This window comes from Chiloscyllium punctatum, chromosome 27 (assembly GCF_047496795.1).
Source record: "Chiloscyllium punctatum isolate Juve2018m chromosome 27, sChiPun1.3, whole genome shotgun sequence".
Classification (NCBI taxonomy): Eukaryota; Metazoa; Chordata; class Chondrichthyes; order Orectolobiformes; family Hemiscylliidae; genus Chiloscyllium; species Chiloscyllium punctatum.
In genome coordinates, this window is record NC_092765.1 from 30723533 (window position 1) to 30735756 (window position 12224).

The 12224-nt window shown below is 46.0% G+C and overlaps 1 long non-coding RNA gene across 1 annotated transcript in view; it reads right to left on the reverse strand.

Moving 5' to 3' along the window:
* The window catches only part of LOC140453293 (uncharacterized), a 40469-nt gene extending 37804 nt beyond the window's left edge, over positions 1-2665 (reverse strand). The window contains exon 1 of the long non-coding RNA XR_011952338.1: positions 2589-2665. This is a non-coding gene — a long non-coding RNA (uncharacterized lncRNA). The remainder of the gene's footprint in view (positions 1-2588) is intronic.
* Between the last annotated feature and the right edge of the window lie 9559 nt (positions 2666-12224).

Sequence of the window (12224 nt, forward strand, 5' to 3'; positions counted from 1 at the left end):
ATTGCTTTTAAAATATTTTAGCAAACTGCTAACAACCTGCAGCCTTTCTGTTGGTTTATAAAAGTATTATAGCCCGAACAGCAAAAGATTAAGGTATTGTTATGATCAAAACATGGGTGAGGTTCCCAGTTTGTCACAGTTCCAGATGAGATACCCCAAACTGTTAAAGTGCTGGATGAGGAGGGTAGATTTACCTGCTGCCCCTGGGTTGGTTAATTTAAAAAAGATGCCTGCATGTGGATACACTACTCCCAGATCCAAATAAACATATGGTTTTAAAGAAGCCAGCTTAACCAAGCTTCCTTGAAGAAACAAAGGCTGAATTTATTCATTACAATCCATGAGGAAAAATACTGACACTATACATATACAGATTACGAAAAAGAGTCAAGTCCAAGAAGTTAAAACAAAAAGTTTGAATTGTTTATGAATAGCGAATACAACATCATTGCAGCTGTTATTGACTTGCTCTTCTAGTGTTGATATTGGCACTTGAAGACAAGATTCGTGGTTTTGTAGACTGATTGAAGTTCCCTTGTCCTGATTCCATTTTTCAAAAAAATTGCACTTACAGCACTTGGAGTATGAGAGAGCCTCCCTTTTTATTATCGTGCTAACCAGTGGACTTCCATCACTCAGTAAGAGAGACAGTCTTTACCTGCAATATAAGAGTAACTGGGGGATGGTTCTTTAACTGTGATCATCACAGCATGCTAACACTTGAACACAGACCGGTACATACGAGACAGTTCAGTCTCAATAGTCTACTTTAGCAGAGGTGAAACCGGTTTTTTATTGCAAGTTTTTATGTGCTGTTTGAAGGAAAAAACACAAAATGTGTCTAGTTTGCGGACATAATAGAGGGGAGCTTGCTGTTGAGCAGCGGTAATCAGTCCCTTGTAAACTGTTACAATTATATCATATTGTTCCCCCCCCCGCCATAAGTAAAAGTCACATAAGTAATATAAGTGTAGAGGAGGGGGAATGCACTAAGGACTAGTTAATGTCTGAATATTATTATTAAATGTGTTTGCAGCCATTGTCAACCAAGCCAATGACCGTATCTGCTCCAGAACAGTTATGCTGTCAGCCCCCTTCTAGACACTGGAGATATAAACTAACTGCCAAATGGCAAACAAATAAAAGTAGGGATGATGATATTACTATTCATGAAATGTGTTTTGGTCAAAATCAAAATGTGACTATTGTCACAAAGCTGGTCCCTTTATAAAAAAATACTGTGTCCTTGATTTTTTTTAAGAGGAGTTGTAAATGGGCCAGGCTCTGATTAGATTAGTTTGGTACATAGATGAAAAGGATTTTGAGAGGCCCTTTGTTCATATGTAAAACAGATGAAACTTCAGGCCAAAGTGGTCATGTTTTAGAAGTGACCAGCTCTCCAGCTGAGCAGTTCAGTCCAGAACCAGTTGGGAGCTCAACAATGAGCTGTGAGAAAACAGGCTCTCTCTCTCTCTCACTCTGTCTCCTTCTGCTCTTCCAACCACAACCTGTAAGGATCTGTTCAATTTTATTTTACTGTGTTTTAAAGGTGTTTGCTTATTGGGACTGTTGTGTATATTTAGAACAGCATAATTAAGTCTAGTTTGGATAGGCTGAGTTCTGTAGGGGTTCATTATTCTGTTCTTTGTGTTTCATTGTGTAATTTTATAAATACATTTCTGTCTGTTTTAAAATCTAGTAGTCAACCTAGCTCTCTCACGCCAGGTAACTTTCACTGTACACTCAGTGAAACAAATTGCAAAGATATGGTCTGGGCTGCCTGCTTAAGGATGTTTTGAGTGGTCTGGCCTGGTCCATAACAGTATTCACGACCATTACAGGGTGTGGATTTCAGTGATCTTATTCACAAGTGAGTAACATTCTGGAGGGAAACACAGAAGACATTGCTGGTCAATAAAAAAAACAGAGATTATGCCTCAATATTCCCTGTGGAGGCTGGCTAGAAAATCCTATTTGTCTTTGCAATTTACTTTTAACAAAGCTCTTAGTTACTCTCATTTTCTGCTCTCATGGAGGTAGGTGGCCATTATGGGCTCTGAATCTACGTTGGCTAAGGATTCAGTCCCATGGGTGTGAAGTGGACTTAGTGAGGAGGACAGGAAGGAGGTGAACATACTTTGCTGAGAATACAGGTTGGGGCAGTTTGTGTTGCAGTTCTGACAAAGGAAACAATGAACATTGAAAAGGACTGTTGAAAAAGGCAAAGAGAGCACACAAAAATCCATTGGCTTGATTAAAATGGCTCATCCTTGGGAGTCTTAGGAGAGAAGATAGCTTCTTGCTTCTGAACACCATGAGGAAGCAAAGAAAACAAAAAAAAAATGCATTGCTGGATGGGAGTAAGAGGAAGAGAGACAGCAATGTTGGGTTCAAGGAGGGCCAAAAAGAGAAATAAAAACAACGAATTGGCACCCAAAATATTCATGCAAGTTGTCACAAAGTGAACTCTCGGTTACACAGATATTGTAAAGGTTAGGCAAACTATTGTAATCGTAGACAAAAGCAATATGCAACAATCTAGAATTACAACACTGTATAGACTAAGAGGTTGTAGTGAGTGTACTTACAGACAAAGTGGGGGCAGTAGTAAAGAAATTTCTTCACACTGGAACCTGACTGTATTTTTAATTATTAAGATTTCCAGGACTATCGACACTAGTTGCACTTCCTGGTTCCCTTGGATATCCTGGCCTGCCTGGAAGCAATGGATCAATGAGACATCCTGGTATGTAATGATTTCCTGGTCCATTGATCGGTCTGTGTAGCTGGGCCAAGCTGAACATGTTGAAACAAAAATGTTCCACAGGATGGATTGTTACTCAAATGCATAAAACAGCTAATTAAAATCAAATACTTTGTTATTCAATGGAACAGAAAAGTTTAAATATAATAATTATTAAAAGACAATAAAGGTATGCTTTCCTGTAACAATGAAACTAAGAGTAAACTGGGCCTGGGCACAAGCACCTTATAATTAATATTGGAAATGCTGGACTGAAATCAAAGGTGCATTTTAACCCCACATGATGGGCTGGGAAAGGGTACTTAGAAATTAAATGAAAGTGTATTAAATTGTATAAAGTGACCCATTATGTCATGTACACTTTCATTTTGGCAGGTTGTAAGATTTCCATGATCGTGGTTAAACTATTAGATTAGATTAGACTTACAGTGTGGAAACAGGCCCTTCGGCCCAACAAGTCCACACCGACCCGCCGAAGCGCAGCCCACCCATTCCCCTACATTTACCCCTTACCTAACACTACAGGCAATTTAGCATGGCCAATTCACCTGACCCTGCACATCTTTAGACTGTGGGAGGAAACCGGAGCACCCGGAGGAAACCCACGCAGACACGGGGAGAACATGCAAACTCCACACAGTCAGTCGCCTGAGGCGGGAACTGAACCCGGGTCTCTGACGCTGTGAGGCAGCAGTGCTAACCACTGTGCTACTGTGCCGCCCACTAATGCCACCGTGCCGCCCACGTGCCGCCCATGATCAACCCTCCCCCAAGTGAACACTCACACTTTTAAAAAATCTGAATCAGCTTATTTCATTTTTCTTGACTGGCCAAGGATTTCTGATTCTAATGACATGTCTCATCAATGGAATAAGGGTTCCCAAAAGATGGACTTAAGTGAAGTTTGGCAGGTGATTGGAACTAGGTAAGAAGGAATCTTAGCTATGAAGAAGGCTGGATATCCTTGGGTTGTTTTCTTTAGAGGAGGAATGGCTGAGCCAGGGAGACCTCATAGAGATGTATAAGAGCATGAACGAGGCAGGTAGGAAGCAGCCATTCCCCTTAGTTGAAGGGTTAATGAGGTGGCATAACTTAAGTGTGAAGAGGAAGAGGTTTAGAGGGGATTTGAGGAAAACCTTGTCACCCAGAGGATGGTGGGACTCTGGAATGTGCTGCCTGGGAAGTCAGTCGAGGCTGGAAACCTCACACTTTTAAAAATGTTTATGGGTGAACACATGAAATATTATGTGTTCAAGGCCATGGGGCAAGTGCTGGAAAGTGGGATTAATGTAGATAGGTTGACATAAACTCAGTGAGTTTCTGTGTTCTTCTATGATTGTAAATGAAGAAAATAATATTAGTGACCCAGTCATCTTGAGCAGCTACTTACCTCTTACCAAGGTCCCTTGAAACATTTCACTGCCTACCATATTGTGTGGTTACACTGGGAAAGGGGACATAAAAAGAGGATTAGCAAAGATCATGGTTCTCAAGAAATGAATCAGATCAGATGTCAGGACAAGGTAGGACCATGGGAAATAAGGTTTGGGATCATAGATTCAAGTCTATCAGAGGTCAACAAATTGCAGCAGAAAGTTTGCTTGACCATCTTCTGTTATATATTGTGGCTCTCTTAAGTTAGAAATCATCACACTTCAGACTCAAAATGCCAGTTGAATCAAGAATATTTCTTGCTGTTCACAATGTGGTTGGTAGACCAGTACATTGTTCAATGGTGTACAACTGAAGTGTGATACTTATTCACACACTTCCTGGCTCTCTCTGAATACTATAACAATACAGCGGCTTCTGGCTCACAAATGACACTGCAAAAAAGCATCGATGTGCATGATCCTGTTGTTTCCATCTTCATTCAGCTGCTGGGTTTCCCTTTTACATCGTATTCCCTTTTGGACAGTGTGAAGGTCTAGAGGACATAGGGATTTGCACAAAGGGCATGAAAAGGGTGAATGAGGGGATGGATTGATGAGGAAGTGGTATGAATGGGATTTAAGAAATGTAGAGGGTGAGGACTCTTGGTCCTTTCTGAAAATTAATACAGTAGTGTAGTCAGATCTTTGTTGACTGGCTATGATACAATGGGTCAAACAACGATGTCTTGTCCAGGAAGCATTCATGATGACCTTTCAAAAAGTCTGCCTCAGCACCTGGAACCTACCTAGACTGTCGGTTGTAACCTTTGAACTCTTTCTGGGTTCGGCTGGTCCACCTTCAGCCTTGAACAAGAACCCAATCTGCAGAGCCACTCTATCCCAAGGCAGACAAGCGGAGCAAAAAATTTCCCCGACTCCCGCTACCTTCATCACACATGAAAATCCTGCCCATTGATTTAGTGGGCAAGACAATATATCTAGGGAGAGTACCGGAGGAGTTCAGCATTCATAGACGTACTGTCTGAAAATCAGTTTGATGTAACTTTGCCTCACACAGGGTCTTTTTTACGTGATACAGTAATACATCAGTTATCTATCACAACTAAATAAACTTTCATGGACATTGTGGTATCGAAGAATCTAAAAAATGTTCATCACAGCGAGCTGTTACATTCACAGGCATACTTGTATCTGTGCTAATGTTAGATGATTAATTCTAGAGAGTAGCATGTTTCCAGTTGCAAATCTTGCTTTAAGTGACTCTACGTAAGGTAGAATATAAGAACCCTGAGGTCACATGCAATGGTAGAGTGGTGACATCACGTGCGTATCTCTTAAATCCACACTGACATTCTGATGAGACAAAACAACACACAGATGACGGCATTAAATGAGGTTACATTGCATTTTGGAAGTTAGAGATCCTGTGGAACTGAAGAATAAAGGGGTTTTCCCAGTGTCCTGATCAACATCTATTCCTCGATTAACTCCAACAAATTATTTACCTGATTGTAGTTTATGGGACCTTGCTCAGCACAAATTGGCTAGTTATGTTTGAGTATAAGATGAAAGTGGTAATACTTTAAAATAAATTGACTGTGACACATTTTGGGACATGGTTAAGAGATGGAGGAGTTTTATAAATGCAAGTTATTTTTCATTCTAAAAGTGCATCCTAATTTGAAAGGTGAAAAGGGTGAAAGTGGCAATACATGTAAATACGAAATAACAATCCTTTAGTTGCTAATATTAAGGTAATAAATGCAGTTTAAATAGTAACAATAATTGGCATCATAAATTCAAAACAAAAAAACACAGGAAATACACAACAGGTCAGTGTCTTAATTTAAAAAAAAGTCGGACTGAATTTGTATTTTTTGGCTATGTCTGCATTGTGTTGCATTTTGTTTGGGAGGCCTAGTGAGACTTATCATCATATCTTCCCAAACTCGCTCCACTAATTTAAAACCAAGAACTGTGGAAGCTAGAGATCTGAAAAGAAAACATAAAAATTGCTGGAGGGAACCGAGCAGATCTGGCAATATCTGTGGACAGAAAGCAGAGTTAATATTTCGGGTCCAATGACTTTGTCAGAACTTTCTTCTGAAGAAGGCAATTTCTCCAGCAGTTTCTGTTTTTGTTGGTTTTTCGTCATTCATTACTTGTCCCAGCCCTCATACCCAATTTCTGCTCTGTCTTACCACACGCCATTCCAATAGCAACTCACCACTAAGCAGATATTCCTTGAAACACTGGTATACCTTGCTCCCTTGCTGTTTTCAAAAGCTTGTTGTACACCTGGACAAATGCTAGCATTGCCAAGCTGCCCTGCTTAGTCAGAGAGAGAACCTGAACATGTCAGAGAAGGAGATGAGGGGACTGCGATTTTCCGACAGTGACCTGGAGGTCCTGGTCGCAGGGAGTGGTCCAAAAAAGAAGCATCGTCTTTCTGGAGGGCTGCTAGAGAGGGTTGTGCCACTAGACTCTGCCAGCCTGGTCTGCAGTAGCCATCCAGGTCAGTTGCACCTCCAGGAGAAATGTTCAGCAATGCAGTTCTGCTCTCCGCCAAGTGAACACTACACTCTTCTCTCTGGTATCTCATACACACACTATCTCTGTCACTGTCACTATTCCACGCAACACCTTCTCTCACCTGCTCTACCCCCTCAGCCTCCTACACCACTAGCCCTCCATCTGCAAACCAATGTACCTCCACTGTCCTTCAATAGATCTCACCACTTGTCCTCCACATGCACCAACACCAAATATCCATGCTATCCATTGTAACCTCACTCATTCTCTTTGTTTCTATCATTACAGGAACAGACAACCCATCATAAAATGTGAGAGCCCTTGTGAGTGGAGTGGTGCCTGACATCCATGTTCTTACCTCCAATAAAGGAAGAATCCTGGCCCTAGCAAATGAAAACAGGGATCACACCTACCAGGACGCAGGTAAAGCCATGACCCACTGAATGAGTAAGTACCATTCTTCATGCCACTGCCACTCTCCTATTAACCCTGCGGTCAGTCTCAATCATTGTACACCACTTCCAACCACTGGCTGCAACACCACCTCTCTCTTTTGTCTCACAGGTCCCATTACCTTTCCACAATCTCTAAGGAGATGTGCTTGGCTCCTGAAGATGCCCCCTTCCAGACCTCTGAGGGCGAGAGTACTGAGGTCCTAGAAAAGCATTAGCAAGTCTGCCTGTTGCACCTCCACCAGGTCAGATACTCAGTCGGGAGTAATGATACACAACCTGATGAGCACCTCACAGTGACAATGCCGCAGTTGGTTGTGGAAGGGCTGCTGGTACTGGAAAGACAACGGGGGACCAGGAGCTGCTCAGTTCCAGGAAGGAGAGGACTTTTTACTGATGGCAATCAGGAGCAACAGTGGCAGACAAGCAACTGGGTGGATACAGCCCTTGTTGCACAGAACCTTCAGCAGTGCAGTGAATCGTGCAACTGTCTGGCTGCTTCCATGGTCAGGTTGCCAGTTGTCATGGAGAGTCAGGTCCAGCACCCTCAGGGAACTGCACCCACACCTGCACTCCATCTCCCCACCCTATTGGTCCTCAGGACCAAAGGTGGGGTCATTTGGGGATCCTTGACCTCAGAATAAATGCCCACCCCTCACAGTACCAGAAGGTACCCAACAGGAGGTGAAACCATGCACAAACCCCTCTGTACTTTCCACTCAGGACATTACAGAGAGGCCAGGCCTTCCACCTGTGCTTTATCTGCCCCCTCTGACACTTGGATACTCAAGTTGAGAAGAGTAAACTTGCCTCAGTCAAGAAGACCCTTGGCATGTCTGGCCCATTGTGGATATCAGCACCCCTGGAACCTCCCCATTAAACTTCCAGGCTTCCTCTATCCCAGCTCAGAACCAGGGACTAAAACCAAGATCTTAGACAGAAAGAACAAAATACACGGAGGGCACTTTGGTATGGAGGATTATACCTGACTGTTTCTGCATAAGTGTACCTGATTTTAACTTTCATATTTTTCACATTCTGTGTAAGGGCTAAAACCATCTTCACACAACTTTACAATTCACGACCAACAGACCATGGATGGAGGTCTGCACTGACACGCCACAACATCATCTGGAAACAGTGGGAATAATACATATTCATAGTGACACCTTTCTCCCTCCTTGTTTAACATCCCTAATGTGTAGCTGTCTCTGTGCTCAAAGGTGGAGCTGTTGAACAGTTGTCCAGCAGTGGTTGGGTCAGGGAGGTACAACATACAAAGAGGCTCATTTCTGTAGGATGGTCAAGGGAATAGACAGCCTACATGTTCTACTTTGCATGGGCCTGTGAGCAATGTTCTATCCCTTTAAAAGCAACCCTATCCCTCACGGGTTGTGATGCCACCCACTCTGAGCATGCTCACAATGGTCTTCTTTCTAATGGACACTTTTGATTTGTATCACAATAGAAAGTGACTGTCATCTTCTTCCACCAGTGGCTTCCCACCAGAGAGCTCCCAAATATCCATATCCGCTTCCTAGTGCCCATTCTGTTAACCCCACAAGCTTCACAGTTCCCCAAGTCCTGACCTAACCCATCTCCACGAACTTACACTTGCCCACCTTCCTCACCCAGCCCCTGACATATGCAGTCAGGGCTTTTGCCCGAAACGTTGATTTCACTGCTCGTTGGATGCTGCCTGAACTGCTGTGCTCTTCCAGCACCACTAATCCAGTATTTGATTTTCAGCATCTGCAGTCATTGTTTTTACCTTGTTGATTTTAACCCTACTGCGAATCCTCTTGCAAGGATGCCTGCCTTGAAGAAGTTTGCCTCCTCTCTCTACAAGAATCTCAGGGAGTCCCTCTCCCACTGCAACTCCCAGATCATTTCCTCTGCTCTGAAGCTCTTCAACCATGTTGTGAAACAAACTCGGTACCACAGCCACATTTGCTTCCTCAGTGCATGCCTCCGTAACCAACTCATCCCACACGGACTCCAGACCACCTTTAAACCAGCAGAGTTCGGACCCGAACAGGACAAACAGTACAGACTACAGATTCAAAAACACCAGCAACAGTTCTCCTTCAGGATCCTCCGCTCCACGCTTGCAGCAATGCGCCGTCACCTAACCTCTCTCCAGTCAGCCCTGCCTCAGCTGAGGGCCACACTCTCTCAGAATTGCAAAGGACCCACTCTGTACTACATCCTCAGGAGAATGCACACTCTCAACAAACAGTATTTCAATTCCATCTCAAACATCAAAAACTGTAAGTACAACAAACTTTTATCCACCCACCTCCATGACCAGCGCTCCTCAAACATTCCAGAAGATTCCCCTGGCCTCGGAAACGCCATTAGCCATGCGGCTGACGCAGCTACCACCCCCACGCTGAGTGATGATGTCACTTCCGCTCACATCATGGCCACTCCCACAGCCACTTCCGGCCCTCACATCATCGCTGATGCCACACGCTCAGTGACTTCCGCCACCCCTACTGCCATGATCACCACCACTTCCACCCCCACCAGCGCCACTCACCTGCATTCTGCTGACACGGCCCCCACAGACCCCACTGTCACTATACCCACACCCCAGAACCCCGAGGGCAACATTACCCCTGCTCATGCCTCCACCCCCATTCCCCCCACCATCACACCCACTCCTGGTACTGGCTCCGACTCCACTCCCAGCTCCACACCCACACCAGATCCCAGCTCCCAGCCCTGCCGAGTTTTCACCATCCCTCCAGACCTCCCACTCACTGAGGACGAACGATCAGTCCTCAGCAAAGGACTCACCTTCATCCCCCTCCGTCCACGCATCAATGAATTTAATACACGACGTGACATCGAACAATTCTTCCGTGGCCTCCGCCTTCGAGCTTACTTTCACAATCAGGACTCCCGCCCACCTTCCGAGGACCCCTTCGCCCACCTCCAACACACTGCATCCACCTGGACACCCCGAGCTGGCCTATTACCTGCCCTTGACCTCTTCATTTCCAACTGCCGCCGGGACATTAACCGCCTCAACCTGTCGTCCCCCTCCCCCACTCCAACCTCTCACCCTCACAACGCGCAGCCCTCCAATCCCTCTGCTCTAATCCCAACCTCACCATCAAGCCAGCGGATAAAGGGGGTGCAGTGGTAGTCTGGCGCACTGACCTCTACACCGCTGAAGCCAAACGCCAACTCGAGGACACCTCTTCCTACTGCTCCCTCGACCATGACCCCACCCCCCATCACCAAACCATCATCTCCCAGACCATACAGAACCTCATCACCTCAGGAGATCTCCCACCCACAGCTTCCAACCTCATAGTCCGGGAACCCCGCACTGCCCGGTTCTACCTCCTTCCCAAGATCCACAAGCCTGACCACCCTGGCCGACCCATTGTCTCAGCATGCTCCTGCCCCACTGAACTCATCTCTACCTACCTTGACACTGTCCTATCCCCCCTAGTCCAGGAACTCCCCACATACGTTCGAGACACCACCCACGCCCTCCACCTCCTCCAAGACTTCCGTTTCCCTGGCCCCCAACGCCTTATCTTCACCATGGATATCCAATCCCTCTACACCATGGATATCCAATCCCTCTACACCTCCATTCGCCATGACCAGGGCCTCCAAGCCCTCCGTTTTTTCCTCTCCAGACGTCCCCAACAGTACCCGTCCACCGACAATCTCATTCGTTTGGCCGAACTGGTCCTCACCCTTAACAACTTCTCCTTCGAATCGTCCCACTTCTCCAGACCAAAGGGGTAGCCATGGGCACACGTATGGGCCCCAGCTATGCCTGTCTCTTTGTTGGCTATGTAGAACAGTTGATCTTCTGTAATTACACCGGCACCACTCCCCACCTCTTCCTCCACTACATTGATGACTGCATTGGCGCCACCTCGTGCTCCCGTGAGGAGGTTGAGCAATTCATCAACTTCACCAACACATTCCACCCTGACCTTAAATTTACCTGGACTATCTCTGACACCTCGCTCCCCTTCCTGGACCTCTCCATCTCCATTAGTGACGACCGACTTGACACTGACATTTTTTACAAACCCACTGACTCCCATAGCTACCTGGATTACACCTCTTCCCACCCTATCTCTTGCAAAAATGCCATCCTGTATTCCCAATTTCTCCGCCTCCGCCGTATCTGCTCCCAGGAGGACCAGTTCCACCATAGGACACACCAGATGGCCTCCTTCTTTAGAGACCGCAATTTCCCTTCCCATGTGGTTAAAGATGCCCTCCAACGCATCTCGTTCACATCCCGCACCTCCGCCCTCAGACCCCACCCCTCCAACCGTAACAAAGACAGAACGCCTCTGGTGCTCACTTTCCACCCTACAAACCTTCGCATCAACCAAATCATCCACCAACATTTCCGCCACCTCCAAAAAGACCCCACCACCAGGGATATATTTCCCTCCCCACCCCTTTCCGCCTTCCGCAAAGACCGTTCCCTCCGTGACAACCTGGTCAGGTCCACACCCCCCTACGACCCACCCTCCCATTCTGGCACTTTCCCCTGCCACCACAGGAACTGTAAAACCTGTGCCCACACCTCCTCCCTCACCTCTATCCAAGGCCCTAAAAGAGCCTTCCACATCCATCAAAGTTTCACCTGCACATCCACCAATATCATTTATTGTATCCGTTGCTCCCGATGTGGTCTCCTCTACATTGGGGAGACTGGGCGCCTCCTAGCAGAGCGCTTTAGGGAACATCTCCGAGACACCCGCACCAATCAACCAAACCGCCCCGTGGCCCAACATTTCAACTCCCCCTCCCACTCTGCCGAGGACATGGAGGTCCTGGGCCTCCTTCACCGCCGCTCCCTCACCACCAGACGCCTGGAGGAAGAACACCTCATCTTCCGCCTCGGAACACTTCAACCCCAGGGCATCAATTTGGACTTCAACAGCTTCCTCATTTCCCCTTCCCCCACCTCATCCTAGTTTCAAACTTCCAGCTCAGTTACTGTCTCCTTGACTTGTCCGACCTGCCTATCTTCTTTTCCACCTATCCACTCCACCCTCTCCTCCTTGACCTATCACCTTCATCCCCTCCCCC